This window comes from Oreochromis aureus, linkage group 9, assembly GCF_013358895.1.
Source record: "Oreochromis aureus strain Israel breed Guangdong linkage group 9, ZZ_aureus, whole genome shotgun sequence".
NCBI lineage: Eukaryota > Metazoa > Chordata > Actinopteri > Cichliformes > Cichlidae > Oreochromis > Oreochromis aureus.
The window spans coordinates 37,510,502-37,530,381 of NC_052950.1; the positions used below are offsets into that span (position 1 = coordinate 37,510,502).

The 19,880-nt window shown below is 41.7% G+C and overlaps 1 long non-coding RNA gene across 2 annotated transcripts in view; it reads left to right on the plus strand.

Annotated features, from left to right (window-relative positions):
• LOC120441680 overlaps window positions 1-19,880 on the plus strand; it is a 36,800-nt gene that overhangs the window by 11,321 nt on the left and 5,599 nt on the right. The window contains exon 3 of one of the 2 annotated variants that reach the window (XR_005614181.1): window positions 3,193-3,229. The exons of the other annotated variant lie outside the window; for it this stretch is intronic. This is a non-coding gene — a long non-coding RNA (uncharacterized LOC120441680). Of the gene's footprint in view, window positions 1-3,192; window positions 3,230-19,880 lie in introns of those variants that run through there. 2 annotated transcript variants of the gene reach the window in all.

The following is a 19,880-nucleotide window of genomic DNA, read 5'->3' on the forward strand; positions in this document are numbered from 1 at the left end:
TCCAAAATGCTGCAGCAAGAGTACTGACAGGGACTAGAAAGAGAGAGCATATTTCTCCTGTTTTGGCTTCCTTCATTGGCTTCCTGTTAAATCCAGAATTGAATTCAAAATCCTGCTCCTCACATACAAGGTCTTAAATAATCAGGCCCCATCTTATCTTAATGACCTTGTAGTACCATATCACCCTATTAGAGCACTTCGCTCTTGCACTGCAGGCCTACTTGTTGTTCCTAGAGTATTTAAAAGTAGAATGGGAGGCAGAGCCTTCAGTTTTCAGGCCCCTCTTCTGTGGAACCAACTTCCAGTTTGGATTCGGGAGACAGACACTATCTCTACTTTCAAGATTAGGCTTCAAACTTTCCTTTTTGCTAAAGCATATAGTTAGGGCTGGACCAGGTGACCCTGAATCCTCCCTTAGTTATGCTGCAATAGACGTAGGCTGCCGGGGATTCCCATGATGCATTGAGTTTTTCCCTTCCAGTCACCTGTCTCACTCACTATGTGCTAATAGACCTCTCTGCATCGAATCATATCTGTTATTAATCTGTGTCTCTCTTCCACAGCATGTCTTTAATCCTGTTTTCCTTCTTTCACCCCGACCGGTCGCAGCAGATGGCCGCCCCTCCCTGAGCCATGTTCTGCCGGAGGTTTCTTCCTGTTGAAAGGGAGTTTTTCCTTCCCACTGTCGCCAAAGTGCTTGCTCATAGGGGGTCATATGATTGTTGGGTTTTTCTCTGTATTTATTATTGTGCTATCTACTGTACAATATAAAGCGCCTTGAGGCGACTTTTGTTGTGATTTGGTGCTATATAAATAAAATTGAATTGAATTGAATTGCAAATTTCACAATATGATTAGCACTGAGTCTGGCTTACAGTAATGTGTGAGCAGACTGAACAGCAACGGGCTCAGGACACCCCCCAGAGGAAAGCCTGTGCTCAACAAGATGGTCTTTGATGTGTGGCTGCCCACCTTGACTGTCTGTTGCCGCTTTTCAAGAAGCTGGAAACCCATTTGCAGGTTGCAGGTTCCACGCCTGATAGCATCAGCATTTCCACCAACTGCTGCAGAATGATCATGTTAAAAGCTGAGCTGAAGTCGATGAAAAGGACTCTGGCAGAGGGGTGTTCTTCCTCTCCAGGTGTGACAGCATAACATGGAGTGTGGTAGAAAGAGGTCATCTTCTGTAGATCCGTTGGTCCTGTATGCAAACTGAAGAGGATCCAGGTCTATTTGGAGACTGTTAATGATGTGCTTCAAGACCAGCCGCTCGAGGCATTTACTCACAATTGGTGTCCCTTGTCATTGGGGGAGGGGGCTTGTAGTACGTAATGTGTTGGAAGCCCTGCCACAGCATCGTTCCTCACACTGCGTTGAGAAGCTCTCCACAGTCTGATATTGTTGTCAAGGGAGCAGACATTGTGCGGCAACTGTGTCCGTACGTCTGGCTTGTATTGGTTAGCAGCTAGCCTCGCATTAGCTCCTCTATGCTTACCCTGCTTCTGCATCCTATCACACTGCTTTCTGTGTTTCCTCCTGGGTGTTGCTTCAGGCATAGTTATGGATTTCTTCCAGCTTGCTTGGCATAGGACTCCAAGGTCACCCAACACAGTCAGTAAATGTTTCTTGTAGCGAGAGATGTGGTTATGAGCTTTCTCAGAGAATTGCATTTCCCAAAGACACTGCCGGTCATACACACACTTCTCTTTCACAGTTTACATTCGCACTACATTGGCTTTTTTAGCATCAGGCTTATTCGGGCCCGAGCACTGAGAGTACGAAGGCCCCATTGTGTCTGCTCCATTTCTTCTTCTTATCATCATTATTATTCAGGCAAAACAAGTGCCTTTTTGAGGGCTTTAACATACTCAAAAACTCATGAAATTTTGCACATGTGTCAGGTTTGATTAAAAATTTCGTATTTTAATCATTTTACATATGAGCATTGGAAAATGGCTCTGGAGTTGGAATGGAATGTTTGGCCAACCCAACCAGTCTTCAATCTATGTTGGTCTGCTATACTGAGTCTCCTGCAGAAAAGATATGTCAGCCTTGAGATTTTTGAAGTGTGTAAGCACCTTTTTGCACTTAACAGGGTGATTCATAGACTTAACGTTCCAACTTACAAAGTTGGCTGCATAACCAGTAAGCTTTGCCTGTTTGTTGACAGCAGCCATAGAGTTATCTAATCAAAGAGCAACATGGATATGCACCCTCCCATGTATATGCAGCCCCAGACTCCAAAAGGAGGGGAAAAAACTAAAAAGAAAGAAAGAAAGAAATCTGTCCCAAACCCTGTCACCATGTAGAATTCTGTGACCCTGAAACCCCGTCTGAAGAAGAACACACATTGAAATGCTGGCATTGGGGAGGATGAAATAACATACCACCTTAATAAACATCTTAATTAGTGCAAACGTCATTTACCCAGTCTTAACATGATGTGGTATAAACAAAGTAATTAGACTGTTCACCAAACCTTGCGTCTTGCGAAGCCTCATCATCGGGGACGGGCTAGAAACAAAAGTCAATCAGGAGGTGTAACTTCACCCGGCAGTTTCACTCGGTAAGACAATGTTTTTCACTATACCATTGCCTTCTCTGGATCCAGAAACTCCTTACTTTCACCCGGAAAGATACACAGTCTGGCTGGAAACATTATTCCGTAGCAGACATCTTGACGCCCTCGAACCAGGTTCCTCACGTCATTAAAAGCAGAGTGAGCCTTGGCAATGCTTGCGGTGTAGGCAGGGAAGATGGCCACAGGGTTCCCCTTGTATTCCAACGGACCCCGCTCCCGGGCCCGTCGTAACACTTTGTCTTGGTAGGAACAGAGTTTGGCGATGATAACTTGAGGTTTCCCATTAGATCTTCTGGGAGCAAGACCTCTATGGTAAATGGTACATGGACTGGTTCTTATATAGTGCTTTTCTACTCTCCTGGAGTACTCAAAGCGCTCTATACAACACGCCACATTCACCCCATACACACCCGTTCACAAAAGCACTATTATCTATACGGTGAGTGCTTTTCTAACTATCATTCATACGCATTCATAGTCCGATGGATGCATCGGAGAGCAAGTCGAGCATTGAATTTTTCCTTTCCAGTCACCTTTCTCACTCACTATGTGTTAATAGACCTCTCTGCATCGAATCATATCTGTTATTAATCTCTGTCTCTCTTCCACAGCATGTCTTTATCCTGTCTTCCTTCTCTCACCCCAACCGTCGCAGCAGATGGCCCCGCCCTCCCTGAGCCTGGTTCTGCCGGAGGTTTCTTCCTGTTAAAAGGGAGTTTTTCCTTCCCACTGTCGCCAAAGTGCTTGCTCATAGGGGGTCATATGATTGTTGGGTTTTTCTCTGTATCTATTATTGTATGATCTACTGTACAATATAAAGTGCCTTGAGGATACTGTTGTTTTGATTTGGCGCTATATAAATAAAATTGAATTGAATACTTCCTGAGCTAGAGTGTGAGCTAGAGCCACCCCAAAACCTGGTATATGTGAGCGATCCACCAGGTTTTCTTTATCCAGTTGCAGAACTTCTTTGAGTAGAGTAGAAACTGAGCTGGTCAAGCTGTAAACGGCGTCCTCTGCAATACCCACAATACAAATATTACACCTCTGCATTCTTGCCTCCATATCTTCATTCTTTTCTTTTCAGCTAACTGTAATCCTGCAACCGTCTCTTGGAGGCTGACAACCTTGTCCGACCATGACGATAAACCCTCTTCCAGGTCGCTAATGGCGGACTTGACGTTGTTAATTTCTGAGCGGACTGCTGCTATGTTGTTAGCAATCTCCGTCTTAACTTCTCTTAGTTCGTTCTTGAGGGAGTCGAAATTCTCTACAAGCGCACTTTTCAGTTCTGACCTGATAATCGTGGACATCTTTCAGAGAGGAGAGGATGTCTGATTTCAGACCTTCATACTCCATCGCGAGCTAGGCGACGAGCTCCCGCTTGCTTTATTAGCTAATTTTAAAGGTTTCTTGTATCAGCTTCTGCCTGTAGGCGGGCAGGAGTGGGACGGAGTGATGATCTGATTGGCCGAATGGGCACAGAGGAGGGCTTTTTACGCATCCCGGAAGGAGGTGTAACAGTGGTGGAGTAGCTGCTCTCCTCGAGTGTGAAATGAATGTGTTGGTGTTTTTTGGTGAAACTTCCTTCAGGTTTTCTTTATTAAAATCCCTAGTTGTGATAAACACAGGAGTTTCCTGACTGCTGATCACGCTGTACAGTTCCCTGACTGCTCAGTCAGTGTCGGCTCGTGGAGGAATGTAAACAGCCGTGATAATCACTGCTGTAAATGACCTTGGTACCCAGAATGGCCGGCACTTAATCATCAGGTATTCCAGGTCTGGTGAGCAGAAGGATTGGTTTGGATTGGATGATCGGTTTTCACATGCTAGCAAAGGGGTGCCAGACAGCAGCATCTCTGCCCTCGGTCTCAACTGACCCCAACCCCCGCTTGCAGCCTTTTTTTTTTTTTTTTGAAACGACACAACTCCCATTGTAAACTCCACTGTGGTGTTTCGTAAAAAAAGCACTGTGTGTGTGTGTGTGTGTGTGTGTGTGTGCACGTGAGTGAGTGTCTCTCTGTGTGCGTGACTCCCTGGTGATCATATCCCCTCACCCCTGTATATGGCTTCCTCTACCAGTTAACCATATACAAACACAGGTGAGGCCATATAGGGCAGGATGTAAAACATCCTCACTAAATAAGAAAGCAGAACCCTCACATAGGATGTGCCTACAGTTACACTATAGCCGCCCTCACCATTCAACAGGCTGGGGAGAAAAATAGAAACAAAGAATGGCTTTGATCATACAGTGTAAGTCAATTCAAGTTTAGTTATATAGCGCCAAATCACAACAGCATTTGCCCAAAGGCGCGTTATATTGTAAGGCATGTTACGACCCGGCTCAAAAGCCGCAACATAAAAAAGGAGACGAATAGCAGGGTGTAGGTGAGAAGAGGTTTTTTCTTAAAATGGAATACCAGGTTGGCTAAAATGGCCGGTGCCACCAAGGCAAAAGCAAGTGAGCTCCCCAGAAGCTTGCCTCAGGTATGGTTTTATCCACACCTGAGTAGGTGTGGCCAATTAGCACCAGCTGAACACATTAAGATGATTAGGGGCTGCAGAGGGACGTAACACCTCCTCCCTCAAAAGGGTTCCTCTAGGACCCCTAAATTTATTAAAAGCCCCTCTAAAGCCTTCAGGTCCTTGACCCGCAAACCTGAAATAAAAGTAAAAGCTAACAGAAGCACAGTGTTCACATTATAGTTGGCATCTGTAAGCATAGATGGGCATGAGGATTTGAAGTTGCCACACTGAACACGCACACAAAAAGTAACATGTGACCAACACAAAGGAGCACAACAGTCACCAACCCAAAACGATTACCTGACCTACAACACAAAACCAAAAGTAGGAACAAATAATCACAACTAAGTGATCTGTTGTCTCCACCACACAAACAGTCACATACAAGTGGCCCTATACCACAACAAGTTACTTTAATCCAAAAAGTTCAGTAAAGCAAACACACTAGTGACCAACCACAAATGGAGAGCTATGGCCACACAATGATCACATCAAGGGGGACTCAGCACCCCTGAGTGTTATTGCCATCACTTGGCCAGCAACACTCACAAGTGATCTAACAAAAGTAGTCATATTCCCCACAACACTAAAGGTCACAGCACAAAACACTCACCTCATGAGGATCTCATTAGCATCCATCAACACTGACATATTAGATGCACAGACAGTACACATTATGCCAACTTAAAAACAACCTACCTGCCTCAGCTACAAGACCATAATTAACGAATGTCTTAACCTCCTGCCAAGTTTGGTGCCACTAATTAACTGTGAGCAACTCCCATCCTAAAACGCTAAAAACAAAACTTGACCTGTCTAGTCTTCAGTGGTGTACCGGGCTCGAGGCAACTTTAAACGCAAACTCAAGGGTAGGCAGCAGACCAGGGGTACAGTCTCCCACCAAACCCTGAAGCGTACCCCCACCCAGGATAACCACCAAACACAATAAACTAAAACAATAAAGTAAAACAACAAACAAGTGCTTCGATGGAAGGGCAGCACAGCTACCCAGCTGAAACACACACTAACTAAAGAGAGTTTGCTCAGTTACAGTGAACACCATCACTCACCCACTTGGTGGCCAATTAGCACCAGCTGAACACATTAAGATGATTAGGGGCTGCAGAGGGACGTAACAAGGCAGACCCTACAATAATTTGTCAACTTTTCCCAGTTACCTTCTGTGACCCTTCCACAAGGTGCACGGGGAACCATGGTAGTGTATAACCGAGTCCGGTACCATGTTCAATCAGATCACGCATTTACAGTCCCGCATCTCTCACTGTAAATGAGATCCATGCCCGAAGCTCGCGGAGCTTGTTCTCCAGATACTGCACATTAGCCAGTAATACATTGGGGATCTGTTAGTGCGCCATCTCAGTCGAACCAAAACGCCAGAACTTCTCCATCTGTGTGTGTGTTTGAAGCCTCCAGGGGCCCAGAACAATGGCGTCTCAGGTGAGATGAATGGGGGGTCTGCAAGCTTGAACTCCAGCTCTCATGTCCAATAAGGTTTGGCAGTCGTACACAAGGAAACATGGTAGTCATGAAGAAAAAAAGGAAAAGGAAAATTAATCCTCTGGGATCCAGGGTATAATTTGTCGATTTTTCGCAAGCGGAGAGTGTTTGCTAGCGCTGTCCTTAGAAAAGACAGTTTTTACCGATTCTTCCCGCTGTTAACACCACTGTTTTGTTCAGAAAAAACATTACATGTATTTTTTTTTTTTATCATAACTCTGGTTTTATGTGGCCTATTGGCACGATTTAAAAATTAGTATATAGTTTGAAGTCCACACTTTCAACCCAAGTTGAAATGGAGACTCAGGGTTGCTGCATCTTGTTGCTGTGTCTTAAATTGGTCATGTGATTGACTGATTGATATACCTTTATTAGTCCCACAAGGGGAAATTTCATGTTAAGGCTGCCGACCTATTGCACGCAATGGCAGCGCCATCTTACCCATCCGACCATACATACATTACACAAACATCACATGGGGAAGAGGGGTATAACATGGAAAAGCACAACAGGAGGAAAGATAAGGAGAAAAAAAATAACTCCCCCCAGACTGAGCTCCAACAGGGAGATCAGTTTGAGAACAGAAAAAAACACCTCTGCACATAGCACATGGAAAAAACAAAAACGAACTCTTAATACACCAAAGAAACACATGACAAGCAACAGGGGTGGGTAAAGGGTGAGAGACATCCAATGTAGACAGTACATCTGGGCCTGCAGCCTATGCGCTGGTCTCCATGATCCACCGTCAGCATCGGAAGGGAATAAGCATTGAAGGCATTTGGAGGGGGAGGGGGGGGGATGAGTGTATGTCTGCATGTGTATATGTCTGTGTGCGTGTGTGTGTGTATGTGTCCAGAGTTCAGCTGAGACAGTGTCCTTCGCCCTGCCAGGCTAAGTAAACAGTCTTCCAGCCAACCCAGGTGGCCTTGCATAGAAAGGGAAGAACAGTCTCAACACAGTCGTTATCAGGGTGTTTTGTTCAGCTCCAGCCTTGAGAGTCCGCAGCTGGCGCCGAAGGGATCTCCGCATGAAGTGATGGTGGTTTTTACTTTAGTGCGAACAACTCCTATGAATTTCAAAGCTGTTCTAACAGTCCGACATTGGTCTCTCAATCTCCCGTTGGAGAGCTGTGAGCTTCTCCATGGTGTTATCAAACTTACACTCCGTGATGTTGTCATTCTTGTGCACTTCCCAAGATGTGATCCAGTTTTCGCTCAGAGGTGTTATTCCGAGCGAGCCCCTCCAGATGTAATCCAGTTTGCACTCAGAGGTCTTATTCTGAGTATTCACGGCAGCCGTGCGGCTGCCATACTTCACAACTGTGAAGCTATCATATTTCCAGAATGAGGAAAGAAATCTGCTAACTTCTCTTTAGTCCATAAAACACTTTGAGCATTACAAACGTCCGGATGGGAGATGTGCACGAGAGGAGGTCCGGCAGATCTCGGTGTCTGACCATTTCACTAACTCTTGTAGTAGAGCTGGGCGATAGAACGATAACGATATGTATTGCGAAATAACTTTTTCTCCATAGAAAAATTAAACTATTGTGATAGACCTCGTCTCTCTCTTGCTCTCTTAAAAAAAGAAAAGAAAAGAAGAACAGCCAATCCAAATTAAGTAGCGCAGAGCCGAACCAATCACAGCCGCAGCATCATGTCACGTGACTTGTTACGTACAGCACAAGTGCCAAGCCGCACATGTGTATTTGTTTGGGAAGCAGCCAGCCGCCGTGCCGCCCCGGTAATGGAGGAAATGAGTGTGCCGACTAGAGAAAAATCAACCGAGAGCGTGGGTGACCAGGTTACCGAAGAGAAAACAGATGATGGTTCCAATGCCGGAGAGATTGTCGAACGGAAGGACCATAGAAGTTCCGTAGTGCGAAGGTATTTGGTAGTGATGTGTCGGTCGCGAACGAAATGGCTCTTAGAGCCGGATCTTTGAAGTGAACGACGCGAGCCGGCTCCTTATCGAGATCCGTGGGGTTTTTTCTTTCTTTCTCTCACCCTCTCTCTCGCACTTTTTTTCCGCCTCACTCCGCACGTGAGCCTTGTGCTTCGCGCTGGGAAGAGGGGGGAGGGGCGGTAGTTACACTCGCACTAGCTAGAGTTGGATGTCTCGAGACCGGTCTTGGTCTCGAGACCGGTCTCGAGACCACTTTTACGTGGTCTTGGTCTCGTCTTGGTCTCGACGGACTTTTGTCTTGGTCTCGGTCTTGGTCTCGACTGACTTTAGTCTTGGTCTCGACGGACTTTTGTCTTGGTCTCGGTCTTGGTCTCGCTGTTTCGGTCTTCCGTTCTCAAATCGACATAGTGTTCGGGAGATTTGGAGTCAACCATCAGCGGAGCGGGGGGGTGGCTTACTGGGCTTAAGCTGGGTCATTTTTTCAGAAGCATGGGGCACCGTCGTAAATTCCCCCTAATTTTGGTATGATCCGAGCTCAGGTACTAGGCGACTGAGCACAACACGCATGTGAGCGAGAGGGGAGAAGCTGCTGCCTGCGAGTTTGCTGCAGACAGAGGAGAGCTTAAGTTTGACCAGGTACCAAAGCAAATCATTCGTACTGAACTAATAATGTAAATATGACGGTGTATCACAAAAGATTGATATCAAACTGATCAGTTGGTTGCGTTACTTACTCTTCGAGTGAATCAACAAATGGATAAATAAAAAGCCGAACAACAATGCTGATTTTTTTTAGAGAGTCTTAGCTTACATTTCATGTTTTCAGTTGTTACCCTCCACGGCTAAACAAACTCTCTAAATCGGTTTCAATTGTGTACTGATGTACACAACAATGGACATAAGGAGCTTCTTTCAAAGAAAAAACTCAGGTAGATGTTATTTTATATATTATGCTTTGTATGTTGTTCAGTATATCTATGCAAAACAAGAGAAATTTCAATACACAGCAGTATATTCACAGATGAAACCAGATATTTACATACACTTTAGGTAGAAAACATAAAAACTATTTTTTTACTGTTAAACATCAATTTAGAGTAAACTTTTGTTTTAGATAAATAAATGTTGAAATATCTTTTGAATTAGTTAAATGTCAGAATAAAAAGAGGGAGCTGTCTATTTTAATCACTTTCATCAAATTTAGGAGTACATATACACTAAGTTTATTGTTAATTAATAAGAAAACTCCAGACGATTCCATTCTGAGCTGAAGAAGCTTCTGATAGGTTAGTAGAGTCCATGTGAGTAAATTGGTGGCACACCTGTGGATGCATATAAGGCAAAACACAGAGCCTGTTTCTTTGACATGGGAAAATCAAGAGATGTCAACCAAAACACCAGGAAAAGAATTGTGGACCTCCATAAGTGTGGCTCGGTTTTAATACAATTTGGTGCCATTTGCAATTAAGAAATACATATAGTTTGTCTCTTTACTCTTAAAGTTAACAAATATGTTTTTATATTTATCAATCTAAAAAAATAAACATTTAGTCTGATTTGATGTTACAATTAAAAAAGTGTTTGTGTTTTTATCTGAAGAGTATGTAAATATCTGGTTTCAACTGTATATTTGATGATGTTGGTGTTTGGCTTGATTGTCAGCACAAAGAGGGAGAGAGAGGAACAGAGAGGGAGAGAGAGGAACAGAGCGGGAGAGGAGCAAAGAGGGAGAGAGAGGAGCAGAGAGGGAGAGAGAGGAGAATGAGGACAGAACAGAGATGGAACAAGAGCAGGTGAGACACACATGTTAGTCAAATGGTTGTTTGCCAAAACTCATCAGAACATGTATCTAGTACCTGTTTCTTTTTAGCTCCAGTCATTTTTAGACAACAACAGTCTCTATGAGAAGTTTCAGTCTGGTTTTAGAGCTCGTCACAGCACTGAAACCGCTTTACTGAGAGTTTTTAATGATTTGCTTTTAACTGTAGACTCTGGTCGTGCTGCTGTCCTAGTAACCTTAGACCTGACAGCAGCCTTCGACACTGTCGATCACAACATACTGTTATCCCGCCTAGAACACTGTGTCGGTCTAAAAGGTACTGTTTTAAAGTTTTTCCAGTCCTATCTGGATAACAGGAGTTTCTCTGTTCACCTTGGTGAACTGTCATCTCCCAGAGCTCCTTTAACTTGTGGTGTACCTCAGGGGTCCATTCTAGGTCCCCTGCTGTTTATTTTGTATTTGCTCCCTCTGGGCGTGTAAAGCTGCGCAAACATAATGTGTCCTTTCACTTTTTCGCTGATGACATTCAGATCTACCTCCCACTGAGGTTAGACTGTAAGGACTCTTTGCAGCCGTTATTCTCCTGTCTGTCGGACGTTAAGACTTGGATGGCTCTTAACTTTCTACATCTAAATGAAAGTAAAACTGAAGTCATTGTGTTTGGGCTTCCTAAAGACCCTAACTCTTCTTTTGATTTTATGGGACCCCTAACTTCTGAATGTACTTCCTCTATTAAGAGCCTCGGTGTTACTTTTGACAGTGCTTTTAAATTTGATAAACAAATCAGCTCCGTAGTCAAGGGATCTTTTTTATCACCCACGGATTTTAGCTAAAGTCAAGTCCTACCTGTGCAGGAACGATCTAGAAAGGGTGGTCCATGCTTTTATCACTTCACGGCTGGACTACTGTAACTCCCTTTATGCTGGTTTAGATCGTTCCTGTTAGCATCGCCTCCAACTGGTGCAGAACGCTGCTGCTCGCATGCTGACCGGTTCCAAAAAGAGAGACCACATTACTCCGGTCCTCTGCTCTCTCCACTGGCTCCCAGTTGCTTTTAGGATTGATTTTAAAATTTTACTGCTGGTTTTAAGGTTCTTAACGGCACTGCACCTCCTTACCTGGCAGAGCTTCTTAGCCTTTACTGCCCCAGGAGATCTTTGAGGTCAGCAGACTTGATGCTTTTAGATGTTCCCAGGTACAGATTAAAGACTAGGGGAGAGAGGGCTTTTGCTGTGGCTGCACCCAGACTGTGGAACAGTCTACCCCCTCACATCAGATTCTCCACAAGCCTAGGAACTTTTAAAACTGCTCTTAAAACTCACCTATTTTCACTGGCTTTTAGCAAGGTTCAACCTATTGTTTTTAATTTATTGTTTTATTTGTGAGGCATTTTATGTACCTGTGTTTTATAGTATTTTATATTTGTATTTTATTGTACAGCACTTTGGTCAGCCTCGGTTGTTTTTAAATGTGCTTTATAAATAAACTTGACTTGACTTGACTTGATACCATTTGTTACTTTTCAAATTCTATATTTATTAAGTTATGCAGGCTTGTTTCCACAACAAGGCTAAATAATTATATAAACATTTCAGAATCTAAATCGTGTACTTTGGTAGAATTAAAAAATAAGTGTAGTGCAGGTGTATGATGATTTTCAGTGCTACTATCATCTAGTTCTGATTCTGGTTCTGTCTTGGTTACTGTTGTAGTCCTGTTTTAATTCCGGATCAGTTCTGGGTCTGGATGAATTGGGGTTTAGTCCCTGTGTCTTGATACAGGCCCGACTTTGTTCTGCCTTGCTGTTTAATTAAAAAACTAGTTTAAGGTGTCCTGCATATGTGATATTTATTTTTTTTCCTATATGAAGTCATTCTTTTTTGAACAAAACTCAAAACGGAGCCTAATAATCTTTCAGTCATTTCTACCCTCACTTAATTTCCTTTCACTGCTCAGCTCTCACACAGTGGCTCAGCTATGCTCCAATCCCTCCATATTGTGGCCAATCACATGCAAGGATATAGGATAATATCATTATGTGAAAAACAGAGGGTGAGAGACGCGACAGTCAAGTGGAGCGTGCGTCTGTCCTCTCAGTAAGTGAGTGAGACAGTAGACAGCGGTGAGGAGGGCTGTGCGAAAGCAAAAACACATAAATATGCCTGACACCCGTAAACCAAGCAGCATCTGGCTGCAGTTTAAAGACTTTTTTTGTCTCGGTCTTGGTTTTGGTCTTGGTCTCGTCTCGACTCGGTCTCGGTCTTGGTCTCGTCTCAAATTGGTCTTGGTCTTGGTCTTGTCTTGGTCTCGATACCCTCTGGTCTTGGTCTTGTCTTGGTCTCGATACCCTCTGGTCTTGGTCTTGTCTTGGTCTCGGATTAGGCGGTCTTGACTACAAGTCTAGCACTAGCACAGGAACAGAGCGGGAGGGAGAGACAGAGAAAGAGAACCAGGGACAACAACGTCACATTAGAAAGGTATAGTAATCATCAACAACTATTTTCAGTTGCGGATGATAAAGGATTCAGAAAGTTCAGAAAGCTATACAACAAGGAGAGATTGAAAATTTCCTTTTAGTTCTCAGTTTATTTGATATTGACAAAAGTTAGTCAATTTTGTCTGTTCTTCTGTAAAACAAACTAAGATTTATTTTTAGAATTAATATTTTGTTTCTAAGTGGAATTGACAATTTAGTAGTCTGTTTTGTTTCTTCTCTTTTGAAACTTAAACGCTTTAGCGACTGCCTTTTGTGTAGTTTGCAATATTTGCCTTTATCTGAAAAAGTCTCATGTTCCTTAAGTACATCTACCCTGTTGAACTTATTATGGGAAATAAATATTAAAATCAAGACAAGCTGCTGATTATTTCACATTTTACTTGTGAGCAACGGCACATTTAAATCTTACAAATATAGTTATTTGGCTTATATCGTGATATATATCGTTATCGCCTGAAATGAAAAAAACATATCGTGATATGAAAAAATCTTATATCGCCCAGCTCTATCTTATAGCCTTGGCCCCCCTCCAAACTCATAAAAATTTAAATATTCACATTCTTTTTTTCTCTCAGTGAGCCTAAGTTCTGACCTTGGCTTCCTAGTTTTTTCTTCCTGTGTGAGATTAAGGAGAATCTCCCATGCAGTATGTTCTGTTCTCTTTGTAATCAGAAAAGCAAGGCCATGATTCTCTGCAAACAGTATTCCTTCAATCAGCAGTATAATGCATCATGAACAGTGTTGGGACTAACGCGTTATTAAGTAACGCGTTACAGTAACTACGTTATTATTGTGGTAACGAGCACGGTAACTAGTTATTATGCCAAAATCAGGAACGCGTTACTCGTTACTGGGATTTAGATAGGCTCGTTATTTGTTACTTTGTGTGGTGGCTATCGCGTAGCTTCCACAGATTCAGTAACATTAGCAAGTGGTGGAGGCCAGCAGGTGGATGAGAGAAAGGGGAGGCAAGAGGAGAGACCCGAAGCGGCCGCCCGTCCAAGTGTCAGGTGAACTGAACTTCAGGTAAGAAGTTATGACCTGCAGTCTATCTGGGTCAGATATAAACCAAGTTTAGTTGGAGTTTATTTTTGTTATGCTGACTTTTTCGTACTGCGTGCTAGCTAGCATGACGGAGTTTCTATACAGCTGGGTGGGTGCTATGTTACTGATGTTGAACTTTATTTTGTTCATAAGGTCAATTATTAGAGTTGCCAACCGTCCCCTTAAAAACTGAATTGTCTTGTATTCAGAGAAAACATTATGCGTTTCGTATTGAGGTGAAAATGAACACAGTTTGTCCCGGACTTCAGCTACAATGAAAAAGACACAAAGCTGGAGTTATTCTGTCTTTGCTGCACAGCTGCCTCTTCTTCTCTCATTCTCTCCCCCTCCCTTTCCTGTTTCTACTTCAATCATGAAACTGATCAATGATCAGCTGATTGGCTTTTCTCTGTTGTTTGTTTATCGCCCACTTTGCGCCAGAAAGATGAAACCAGCGGATGTCGCGTTAAACAACAGCAGCACGTTTAAGCTCGATCAGCTGTTGTTAGAATTTATTTAATATTAATTTCTAGTATCAGCTGATGTTTCCTGGAGCCACAGCTGTAAAGCTGCTGGTCATGATATTGCTTTGGTTATTTGGTGAGAGGGAAACATGAAGATGAAACCAGGAGATGTCCTTACTGAATCATCAGAGCTGAACAGGTGATGGAGAAACAGGTTTACCTTTTAGGTGACATGAATGAGTTGAAGGGAAGTTATGAACTGTTTCTGAGAGACAAGTAACACCAGGATCCTTTTCTACGTAGCTGACAGCTGGTAACTGTGCAGGGGCGGGTCTAGCAAAGTGTTGCCAGGGGGCCAGCTGGGGCATTAACAGGGAGAGGGGGGGCACAAAGAAATACTTTTCTTTCTTATTCTCATTTAAAATGTCTCCCTTTTAATAAATAATTATGCGTTGTTAGGGTTCAATGTTGAGAGAAGAATCCATAAATAACCACAGATCCAGGCGTGTGCAATTAGACGACATTTTAATGAACACATGTGTGAGTTCAACAACCCAATCAGTCTTGAACTGTCTTTACCATATTCAGACAACTGTTTTATGGGGTTAAGATAGTACAGCCCCCTTTTCTGTTGCTAGACAGAAATACGTCACTCCAAAACCACAATGACTTTTAACATAGAACATCATCTTCGTGTCGACGGCTGATGCTTCCTGTCTCCATCCTGCCCAGGCTTATCTTCCTGGACATCAGGTGCACTTCCTGTACAAAATGTCACTCATACAGGCACAACCCCGCAGTTAGACTCATTTAGGTAAGAGTTTATATCTGTGTGTGTGTGCACGCATGGGGGCGTGCATGCTGTGTACTGCGTGACGTGTCATGACCTCTCACTATTTGTGTCTGTATGTATATGTCTCGCCCTTAGATGCTCTCACATCTCACCCGTTACACTTCTGACCTTTCACCAGAACAGAGGCTCCCCCTTACATATAATAACCTAACTGGAACTATATATGTAATCTACTGAATAAACACCCTACTCTTTGGCTTGCGCTCACTCTGCTTTCGGTTTCACTTCTGCAAAACCTGCAACTTCAAAAGCCTATAACTTCCTGTCTCATTTCGGTTTATAGATTCAACTCAACAGTTTAAAGTGGTTATAACTGGACTTGTAATAAAGACTGATATAATACCAATATATTTGAACATCTGAATGCATCTGTGAAAGCAACATCACTATTAACATGAAACGGTAATGATGATTATCAAAATAGCAGCAAATAATAGCAGGAAAATATTTCTATTCCTCTCAATCCCCTCTCTTGGTGACCCTTAAAAAGGGTCACCACACACTTATAACATTACTCTGACCCTCTCTAGAAATGCCAGCTCCCCCTAAGAACACTCCATGGGTAAAGTCAGGTTCGTCCTTGGTCCCTCTCTCGTGGAAATCTTCTCCTGTAAAGGATAGAAAACACTTTCTCCCTACTACGTCTCCCCTACCTTATGTCCCTCAATTGTTCTCTTCATTCAAACCTGATTCAACCTAATATTACTCAAAACATGAACCTAATTTCGTATTTGGTTTTTTACTTTTATTCCTATATAATCTTAAACATCACTCATCTCAATCTACAGCATTCTAACAGTCTTACAGCACTGCTGTCATATGTTTCCTGTTGTTCCTTATCTGATCACCCACATCCTGTACACAAACTGTCACTGCTGCAAGGGCCTCTCATCTAAAGTCACCTATCACAAGAAAATGTATCCAGAAAATCATTATAACGGCTTATTCTACTAAAAGGATAATAAAAAACAACCACTTTAATCATTACGTGTAAACACATAGTTAATTGCTCCTAGATAAACTTCATCATAGCTAAAAGCTGAACTCTAACTGTATTTTGAACTCCCATTTCCTGGGTGATAACCTGTTTGAATATATCATTTTATTTCATTTCTGCTGCTCTTAATGTAATGATACATTCTAATTTATACTTTCTCAGACTTTACCAAAATATATAAGCTTTCTCCTTTTGCTTCTGTTTTTAAACAAAAACTTGGTCACTTCAACAAGCATTTGTTATTCTGTAACTGCATTTTATATAAGAGGACTAAGTTAGAGCTGCATGTGTTATCTCAATATTTTACATGTCACCCAATTTAGTTACAAACGAAACTCCTATTCAGTTAAATGCTAAATGGATTTCAGGCCTTTTGCCTGGAATCAGTACTGTCATGTGTCTTAATGAACTCTATATGTCTGTAAGCGTGTGCAATCCTTCAATAACTCAGGTCATTCTCACAGTAGATTGGCTAATCATAACGTTAACCAAAAGTTTGTGACCCTCAAGAGACGACTCTCTGAGCCACAAGGCACAAAAATGCAATGTGTATGAAAAAAAAAATCCTTTCTACATATATAATCTCCAACATTATTCATTTAAGTCAGCGAGACTTTTAACATCCTCATAAAAAGCTCTCCTCTACCCTAGAAATAAATCTATTTACTATCTGTTTCTAAAGCCTACATTATAACAACATTCTAACATTATGTCACTGTTACAACTTATCCTAAAAATCAAAAAGAAATCACACATTTTCTACTCATCAAATGTTCACTATTTTCCCCAAAGCATATCCTTTATTCCCACAATTTCCCTTTACGTTTGGTGTACAACTCCTTATTAACACCAGCAATTTATCTTCTAAACCTAATTCAGTTCATTTTAATCCTTTCTTTTAACAAATCCTCAGTTTTACTATATCTAGATTATCAAACAACCCCAATCGTTATAAAATCATACTAAAACTCATTTTAAATTAACCAAATTAAATCTTAAACCCCTCTCTTTTTTGACACATCTCATGTGGCAAAAAACTCAACATGCTTCACCCAAGCTTAACCAATTAAAAGGAAAAAAGGTTAGTCATATCATATCATTTCTCAGAACACTTCAGCCATCCTCCTCTCCGGTATTTTGCTCCAGCCCTGAAAACCTGTGTTTCAGGAACAAAATCAATTTAATCATCATGTCAAATCTTCTCAAACTCGTTGCTCCATCGAACTCTGGATCCTTGGAACTTCCTGAAAACAAAACCTGTACTTAACTCTCCCCCTTTATGATCCAGTCTGTGTCATGACAAAAATAACCTTAAACAAAACAGTTATTAATCATGAGTTACCTCAGTTAATGGTAACTTGAATTTCATCAAACAATGTTTCCCTTTTAGCATTTAGCATTCTCCCAACAATATAATGTAATCCCATAATCTAACCCCAGTAAAAAGAAATTTTCTCAAAGCAAACATCAGCATCCCAAAATCAGCATCCCCACAATTAAGTCTTCCACTCCTCCTGTTTGTCAACCTTTTATTTATCTCCCCTCTTGGTCCCATCACTCGCATTCACTCACATGCATTCACACATGATATTTTTGCTGATACTGCAGCCTTCTGCGCACGTCATCAGATGCTCCACATCAGCAAAATGAGCTCAATCATTTGTTTTATTTCGTTTTCCTTTTTAGGAAAATAGTTCACTATACTTTTGACTGGATTGACACGCTGCAATCATTTTTTAGACAGAGACTCGCCGCCAATCAGTCTCTGATTGTAATCAATTATAATCTGTAATGCCCACCTGATTTTCGTACTTGGTAATTTTGTCAACGCCGTCCGTTCACTGTCTTCCAGGCCTGCTTAGAACAAAAATGAGAAAAAAAAGAGCTGATTGTTAGCTCATCAAAGTACAAAACAAAATCACCTGACAGGTTTTTTCTTAAGTGCACTGTTCCAAAAACTATGGGCCCTTTTAGACATGTCCATGTTTATCAAAACTCCCTCTATTAAAATGAAAAACAACAGCCCCAAAAAATCTTAAACAATCTTAAATTTCACCCGTTCAACACACCGAAAACCTCGTCAACAGATCAAAGACCGTTTGCACAATGTCTCCCTTCCTCACTTTGCCATGTGTTCATTCAGCACAAGATAAAAACCAATTTCAACAACGTATCATCCTTAAATTATAAATTTCCTGTCCAAATCTGCCCCTCTGAGCAGACCTGACCACCGTAATCAAATATCCTGATACTTTACCATTATATTTCTCCAAATACTCTTCAACAGCCACCGCTCTCTCTTGAACTGAAAGCCTCCGACACACACGCACACAGGAAGTGTCTCTGCTCCAGCTAATTTGCATAAACCCACAGCTCAACAGCCAACTTAACAAGAGGAATACATGTTTAAACCTTATCACATTATTGAATTATTTTCATTTTCTTTCTATACTAATCACCGGTTTTGATCACTCAGTACGAGAGCACTCCTAAGTCACTCTTATAAACACTTTTCTTTTGTTTTTTCCATCTATTTGAAATCTTTCCATCAATTTTATTAACCATTCACACCATTCTCTCACTCATACAAGCAGCCAGCAGATCTTCATTGCATATGCTTATGTTCTTAGCCAGGTTTTAATCAATGTCTCTATGCATTAAGCTTCAGGAGCTTGTCTTTATAAGGTTAATGCATTTTCTGTTTATGTGTGTATGGGTATGTGTTATTTTGCATCTATGGCTTCACAGTCTCCCAGACTCCTTCCCAATTCTCCAGTTAAGCAGTCAGTTTTCTTTTTCCCCGAATTACTAACCGAAACATTTGATTTCCCACCTTAAATAAAATCCCTCCTGGTCTTCAGCCAGGAGCTAGGGCTTGCTTTCCAGGTTCCTGGACACATCATTCTGTGAACAATTCCACCAGAAACTTGCCTTAACTTATCCAGTGATGTTAACCTATAATTTTCTTCCGACTGGTGCGTCTGGAGAGCCGGTCCAAGTCTGCTTTACTCCTGAAAATAACAAAACTAAGACATTTTCATTATTATCACAAGTGCTTAAATAACCCATTTCTCTATCTCTGGTCAGAAATACCAATTATGCCATGCATGTAAGCGTGTTCTTCCTTGCATTTTATGTTAATCGGGTGTAAACTGCTTCTTCATTGAATTAATCCATTGAGTTCTTCGTTGCATTTCTATGTATTCATGTTAATGTACACTACGTGTAAGCTGTTTCTTCATTGCATCCTATATATTCATATTTAATTTATGCATTTCACCACTGAGCTTTAGATTCAAACTATCTCACTTCTGATTCATTTCAAAAATAATCTCACATGTAACAATTTGTATGTGTGTTTTCTATTCATTAAGGTAATGACAATTATTTCTTTCATTATTCTTACCTTTTCTAATGTTTACCTCTTTGTTATGCTGTGGTGGACATCCCTAAACAATTCATGAGTTCAGGCTTCAACTTTCAATCCAATTATATCCTATATTCTCGCAGTCAAACTCGTCCAGCTTCATCTCTCACCGGTCTCTTTTTCATTCACAGTGTCCTGTTCGTGCTTCAAAGCTCCAGCAAACACAGTCTCAACTCAGCTGTTGTCTTCTTCTCTGTTTCTTTACAGTCTTTTCTTTTAGATTAAGTCCCAGCATGGCAAAATATCACTCAATGTCCAGTGCTCTTCCACAATTCTTTATCC